Source organism: Ixodes scapularis, unplaced genomic scaffold (genome assembly GCF_016920785.2).
Source record: "Ixodes scapularis isolate PalLabHiFi unplaced genomic scaffold, ASM1692078v2 PGA_scaffold8__174_contigs__length_109621045, whole genome shotgun sequence".
Lineage (NCBI taxonomy): Eukaryota > Metazoa > Arthropoda > Arachnida > Ixodida > Ixodidae > Ixodes > Ixodes scapularis.
In genome coordinates this window covers 86,033,319-86,041,112 of record NW_024609883.1, presented here as the reverse complement: position 1 = coordinate 86,041,112, position 7,794 = coordinate 86,033,319, and the positions used below count along the sequence as shown (strand labels likewise).

The 7,794-nt window shown below is 48.9% G+C and overlaps 1 pseudogene; it reads left to right on the top strand.

The window, feature by feature from the left end:
- Positions 1 to 1,110: 1,110 nt before the first annotated feature.
- On the top strand, positions 1,111 to 2,158 carry LOC121833617 (annotated as a pseudogene).
- The last annotated feature ends 5,636 nt before the right edge of the window (positions 2,159 to 7,794 follow it).

Genomic DNA, 7,794 nt, shown 5'->3' with positions numbered 1-7,794 from the left:
TCTCAACACTCATGACTGCTTATCTATGATCTATAAAGACGTCGTTGACATGCACCCAGCCAAGAAACAAATGTGAGTGATTGCATCCATATATATATATATAAAAAAGCCTTCGATACTGTCCCCCACGAGTCCATAATAGGGAAGATGGAACAACAAGGTCTTGACAGAAAACAACTCGACTCTGTCAAATCCTTCCTCATGGAACGCACCTACAAGGTTAGAGCTGGCTGTGGCAAAGACGGCAGGGAGGGACGCACACACAAAAACAACATTGGCGTTCCGCAGGGAGCCGTACTATTCCCAACCTTATTCAATATAATAATGGCACCGCTCTTATGGAATCTGTATGAAATTCCCCTCCTCAAAGCCACTGCGTAAGCAGACGATGTGACCATATGGACACACGAAGGGAACCTCGAACTGCAAGCAGCAGCTCTGCAAAGAGGACTCAACACCATCGAATCATATCTTAACAAAGTAGGAATGTACCCTTCACCTGAAAAAAAAAAAAAAAACGAAGTACACCATATATTGAAGGAATCGGAACAACAAAAACATAGGGCTCACCTTTACCGGAAACCCAATCCAACGAGAAAACTCCATAAACAATTTAGGAGAAAACTTTGGATACTCGCCAAAAAAACACCACAGCCTGGATCACCGAAACACTTAAAAAATAGAAACAAGGCATCAATCTGGTTAAGCGGATCTGAACCAAGATGGGCGGTGGGGGGAAAAGACTGCAAAGAAGCTGGTTATGTCAGTGCTAGTCTCAGAAATTACTTATGCGGCAGGATTTTATCCCCTTACCCGGCGACACCACAACCAACTGAAGACCTTGCTAAATGAAAAAAGAAGAACCATCCTCGGACTCCCGAAACACACCCGAAGTGAAAAGCTGGCCAAGTGTATGTTCATCCCGGATATCGCGGATCTGATCCAGCAGCAGAAAGACGCTCAAGCCTCTAGCTTACAACATACACACGAAGGCAGGATGATTGCGAAATTTATGGGCGTACAAATCCAGGCAGATCTTCCAATCTCCAAAAGACCCCACCATGGGAACTCATCGATGTGACAGGAGGCACCAAACCTCTACCTAAGGACATGCATGCAGATAGGCACAAGAAAAGCCGGGAACATTACGCAAGACAACACAAGAAAGACCTAGCACAGATACTAACAACCCCTAACAACATGGTTGCCTACGCAGACGCTGGCCTCGGCACCGCAGGCTGGGCCACTGCAGTCACCTACCTCAAGAAACACGCAACCTGGACAGTGACCTAAGGCAATCCCCTAGGTCATCACACACCAGAATATGCAGAGTGCAAGGCTGTCCTGCAGGCCATTGAAGGGGCAACAGCCCACCTAGGAACTGACCAGCAGCTAGTTCTCTATACGGACTCCCAAGAAGTGGTTAGAGAACTTAAACAACACAAGTACTCGGCAAGTCCCACCATAAAAGCAATCTGTGACTCCGCAATCCAACTATACCAGAACAAGGGGACCAAGATCAGCGTCAGGTGGGTCCCCGAACATGAGGGAATATTCGGCAACGAGCTTGCACACGAAGCCGCGCAGCAGGCGATGAGAAACCTCACGCACCCGTCCCTGCAGCCCCAGCCTTCGGACGTCAGCCCGTCACACCCACAACCGAGCGATTGCAACGACAATCCTCATGAGGACCAGGATACATACGACCCCGTTGAAGAACTGCGCCTAGACCAACGAACAAGGAAACGCCTCCTAGGAAGATCCTGGTCTCCAGGGGAACACCCTATCCCGAAGGGCACATTTCGGAGAAAAGAAATGGTGTTACTACGGCGTATTCGCACTCTCGGAGCGGTGACTCCCAAAATTAGAACTTTAGGCCCTCAAAAACCAAAAATGAGCTCCCTTACGCAGTACCACTCGACCCCGGTGCAAACTTTGCAGGGAGGAGGACTCGCGCCTCAGTTTGCACCACATACTCTGCGACTGCGAAGGTCTCAAAACTTACAGGTGCCTCATCTTCAGCAAGATGGAACAAATCGACCGGCCGAGCAATCTTCAGGACTGGACGCACCCGGCGGGTGATTCCCAACGAAAGACTCTGGTGCTGAGATGACTGTTAGAGTATAGCTCTAGAGGCGGCCTGGCATCCTGCATCTAGCCCCACTTCCCCGATTTCCCCAAAAGACGACGCTAGACCACAAGGTCACCGCATTGCGATGACTTCGGTCATTGGAGCTCTTTTTGTATAAATGTTTTCATCCATCCATCCGAGATGCAAGTCGGGCTACACGGACGAGGACAGCCGGAGCACCAGCGATCGTAAGCCGTCGCTGTTTCGTGCGACAAAGGAGAAGTCGCGCAGACTTACAGTGGGAACAAAATCTTAAATGAGAAGACAAACGCCTCGCCGAGACATCAGCGGTGTGCGAGAGACATTTTGAACCGCGCCTTATCCTTCGGGACTATGTGCACATCGCCAATGGCGAAGAGGTTAGGATTGTATGCCGCAATATATTTTGTATTTCTAGTTTTTAGTTGTCTTTTTGCATAGTATGTTGTTGGGTATCTGTCATGTGCTTGCGGTGTATATCGATGAAGGGTATTACGACTTTTGAGAGGTCATAAACCAATGTGTCGAGAATAACTTTTTTTTTTTCATATTAGGGGTTGTTGAAGTGTGTTCATAGTGAATTTTAATGTTTCATGTACTCCCAATTGAGGTATTTTTTCTTCGTAGACTGCCCTCCACAAAAGGCAATTTGCTATATGTTCGCAAGTTGCAGTGGCACCTTGGCCGCTCCGAAAAGCGCTCGGCCTTGCACCTTATACAACGCCGGTCCCCGCATCAGCAACGCGATGACAAAAAACAATACACCAGTTTATTGTTCCGCTCACCATTGGAGAAGTGCGAGGTTTATTGAGATTTTTTAGTTTATGTTTCCTTGTTATATCAGTATCGCGTGGTTTCTTTCGCAGCTATTAAGCGTGCAGCCCAAGTGATAGCGTTGCTGAACGATCTATCAAAACTGGGTAACCGGGGAGGGGGAGGGGGGGGGGGGGGTGAAGTCGATGTTAATCAAATATTCTCCTTCAAAAACGCTCGAATATTTAATGTAGAGGATAGCACAGACTCTAGAAGCATTCCTGGAGAAGCAGAACTACAATTTTTCACATTAGCAATTGTTCCGCGTCGCGCAAAGCTTCAGCCGAACCTCGGTAGTACACGCCGAACAGCGCGGACGACGGGGCTGACGGGGTAGAGTTCCTGTATAGGGAGTATTCACTGGCGGCCATAGCTGTGTGCGCGAATGCTAAGCGAGTGCTGACGGAGAGCTTCTACAGTTCTTTTTCAACGTGCATTCCGCACCACCAAAAGTGTCGGTCCTAGAAGCCTATTAATGTGAGCTCGTTCGTAGCATGCGCTCAAAGCAGCACCCACAAATATGGCGTCCAGTGAATACTTCCTATTCGCGACTCCAACTTACTATAGGTGGAGCCACTCATTTTCCAAAATGGCGGTTATAGTGAGGGTCGGAGATGCGTGCCGCTGTTGAGTCTGTCTAGTGTGCTGGCTTCACTGAGCGACACAAATTATTTCTGGTAATACGAGGAAGGTAGGGCGTTATGGGGCGCAGGTCACCTCTTTACCATGAAAACAATAGCAGTGTTTGGCGTTGCTCGCTACAACTTTCAAAAACACTGTAGTTTTCCTACGGACCCTTTTCGTGGAAAACGCACCAGGCGCGCTTCAGTAGTTAACGTTCCAAATAACTTCCGGTCCATACAAATAATAAACAAAGCACATCTTGACACCACTGCTTGAAATGTCTATGAAACGTTTAACCTTTAATTCTCCAGGTGAACGCCAAAAGAGCAAAAAAGCGCGAGATCTGTTTGCTTGTTTTTTCTCTCGAATATTCTTGTAAAGCAAATTGTCTCGTCTAGAATTTTTATTTGTACAGCAGACGGCCCCGTGAGATCTACACCTTTGTTGTCCGTGCAGCATTTATACTGTCTGGTACCAATGACATAAGCAAGCTCGACAGGCTTGCGAAGACGGAGTGACCGGATGTTGCTTGGGACGTAAGTGGCGGTTCATGTTTCCAATCAGTAAAAGGGTCTATTGGCCTCGAGAGCCAGATTGAATTGTGTGGAAATGTGCTTTTGTTTCCCCATAGTTTTCTATGAGTTACGTGGTGATTCCCTCTGTCCACAATGCGGGTGGAGACAAAGCATCCACACTAACGGCACAGAGCACAGGTATACAGTACGCGAGCGCTGCGTTGACGCCCCCCATGCATGGCTTCGGCTTCACGTGCGTAGCATTCGTTTTGTTCTAAGTGTCAAACAAAGCGTATAGTTCCGCTTTTCAGCACTTGATTCGTGTCGATCGTATTTCGAGGCGAATTAGGAGTGTTCGCTGGCGGCCATAGCTGTGTGCGCGTCCACTGAGCGCGTGCTGACGGCGAGCATCAACATTGTTCTATTGCAACGTGCATTTCGCATCATCAGGATTGCTTGTCTTTGCAGAGCTCCTTCTGAGCATGCGCTCTAAACATCGTCCTGAAATATAGTGTTACTGGACGCCAAATTTGAGGGTCCGTTTAAAGCGCATGCTCAGAACGAGTTCACAATAGCCTTGATATATTTGATGAAAAGCGTAAATTTCGACAGTGTGTTGAGGCTATTGTTCTTTCCTAACGTTTCGCTTTTATCCTGTTTAGCGTTGTATTTCTGAAGGAATAAGTGCACCACTAAGGAGGCGTCAAGCTGTTGGTGGGTCACTGAAAATAAGAATAAACAATCATAGGCTGCTAAGACCGACAATTTCGATGTTGTGGAATGCACATTGCCAAAGAACTGTGGTGGCATGCCGTCAGCACGCGCTCAGCAGTCGCGCACATAACTATGGCCGCCAGTGAATACTGCTATAGCCTCGTCTATGCTCACAAAGTATGGTAGTTCGACGACGGAGCCATAGGGTGCCCGGTTGCAGATTTGGAGCGCAAGGATCTGGTAGCACGGAGCAACAAAGAGCCATTTCTTTGGGATCCTGGACGTCAGCGCACAACTCTTGCAGCGGCGAGGTCCCGAAACGCACTTGTTCGTTCGGGAGAAGTGTGTTTCGGCGACTCGCCGCTGCGGGGCGCCAGTCACGTGGCTCTCCTCTCAGCCGTTGCCTGCCGCTCCTCATTTTTCATTTCGGCGGCCGCCTCTCGTGGCGATCTGCCAGGCTTTCTCCGTATACAGGAAACTATAATACTGCCCATACACATTTTCCACAAGGGCGCAGCCATCTCTAATGTCGTCACATCTGGTATGCGGTAAAACCTCGATTTGATCTCCCCACGCTGCGGGAAGGTTGACATGTTTTATTATTTTTTGTCCCGCATACCAGATACGGAACCCACGTGACTGAGAACCCCCCCCCCCCCCCCCCCCCCGCGACAGGAAACAGGAAACATTTCTACTTCGTTTCATCTGAAGTCCAGAAGCAGCCGACGCTACGAGCTTAATGCACACAACCGGGCAGCGTCAAAAGCACAAGTCACTCGGCTTTTTCTGTTTATGATAGGCTCAGCGATGCTAGAGCACGCTCAGAAACGCGTTGAACACCATGATGGTGCCCTTTTGACGCTGTCTGCTTGATCCCATCGCCTCGTAGCGTCGGCTGCATCTGGTCTTGAGATCAAACGAAGTATGGAAGGTTCCATACTCTGTTTCAGCTTACGATGAACCGAAGCGAACGCTACGAGCAATCGAAGCCAATCGGATGCTGTTTGAGAGTCACGTGACCCTCAGGAGGGACGAGCGGTGCACGGGCCTTGCTGTCACGTGATACATTAGGGAGTTTTAGTAGACCGTGTTTCCCGCTCCGCTAGCCCTCCGCTACGAAGAAACCGCCACGGCGCCTGCGCGCCGATGGCCTTGGCTGTAGAGTTCCGGGTAGCGGAGGGGCTTAGCGGAGCGGGAAACACAGTCTACTAAAACTCGCTATTGACTGCGCTGGATTGGCTGAGTTGGATCGCATACCGTTCGATGCGGTCCATCGTAAGGTGAAACGAAGTATAGTTCAGTCTTACCCCGAGCGCCAAAGATAAGGAGGCCAGAATGACCTTGCTGAGTAAGTGTCGCTCTATATGGTTCACTCCCGGACATTCTAGGACGAAACTTCGAGAAGCCGACTGTAGAAAATAGTGAGCCAAGCGGCGGCCTTGCCGACTCATTGAGATTCTCCCGAGGAAGCACTCTTTAGCCAGCACTCGACTCTGCGTTTCTGCCGACTCAGACGCCCGCGACGCTTCATTTACCCCTTTTTGGTCGTTCGTTTATTTCTGGCACAAGTTCGCCGATGAAACTTTTCAGTTTACGCTCGACAAAACTCTTACCATCCGCGACAATATGTCCTGGCTCATTTTATTTTTCTTGTACGCGAATAAATTTTAATATCATTTTGTTATAAAAACAAAAATGAAGACAGTTCTGCATTCGTTCGTGTCTTCTCTTGTCCCTGTGTGTTTTTTTGCCCCATTTGGTTCATTGATTCACTTATAAAATATTTAAAACATATACTTTTCTTAACTATAAATAAAAATGAAACCAAACGCTGGTCATTTTTTATTTTTTTATTTAATTCACGATTTGAATAGTCTACTTATATTGCGCGGCAGAGTGAAGTAATAAATACGTACCCATAAAACTAAAGGCCGTCGTGTGTAGGGAATCATCGATTATTTGCTAAAAAGATGAACGATCGAACAATTCTAATAAAATTGGTAAGGAATGGAAGTGAAGAGATAGACAAGCTGCTCATTTTGGAAAATCGTGGAAACCAGAGACCGGAAAAAAAAATGAAAGCCACTTACAACTCCCTGTAACGCCGAATTAGAGCGCAGCTCTTGAGGAGGAGGAGGGAAGGGCACTGGGGGGGGGGTTAAACTAACCAGGGGGGGGTCACGTTACCTTGGGGGTCACGTGACCCCCAATGCCGATGATGTCATCACTGACGTCACTGATGACGTCATCAGTGACGATGACGATGCGGGTACCGATGACGTCATTAGTGACGTCACTGATGACTTCACCAGTGATGATGACGATGACGATGCGAATGTTGGTGACGTCATCAGTGACGTCGCTGATGACGTCATCAGTGATGATGACGATGACGATGCGGATGCCGGTGACGACATCAGTGACGTCACTGATGACGTCATCAGTGATGATGACGATGACAATGCGGATGTCGGTGACGTCATCAGTGATGATGACGATGACGATGTGGATGCCGGTGACGTCATCAGTGATGATGACGATGACGATGTGGATGCCGGTGACGTCATCAGTGATGATGACGATGACGATGTGGATGCCGGTGACGTCATCAGTGATGATGACGATGACGATGCGGATGCCGGTGACGTCATCAGTGATGATGACGATGACGATGTGGATGCCGGTGACGTCATCAGTGATGATGACGATGACGATGTGGATGCCGGTGACGTCATCAGTGATGATGACGATGACGATGCGGATGCCGGTGACGTCATCAGTGATGACGATGACGATGTGGATGCCGGTGACGTCATCAGTGATGATGACGATGACGATGTGGATGCCGGTGACGTCATCAGTGATGATGACGATGTGGATGCCGGTAACGTCATCAGTGACGATGACGTCATCGGGGGGTCACGCGACATCGGCGGGGGTCACGTGACCTCGAGGAGGGGGCCACGTGACCTCAGGGGAGTCACGTGACTTCGGGGGGTCACGTGACCCCCCACGAGG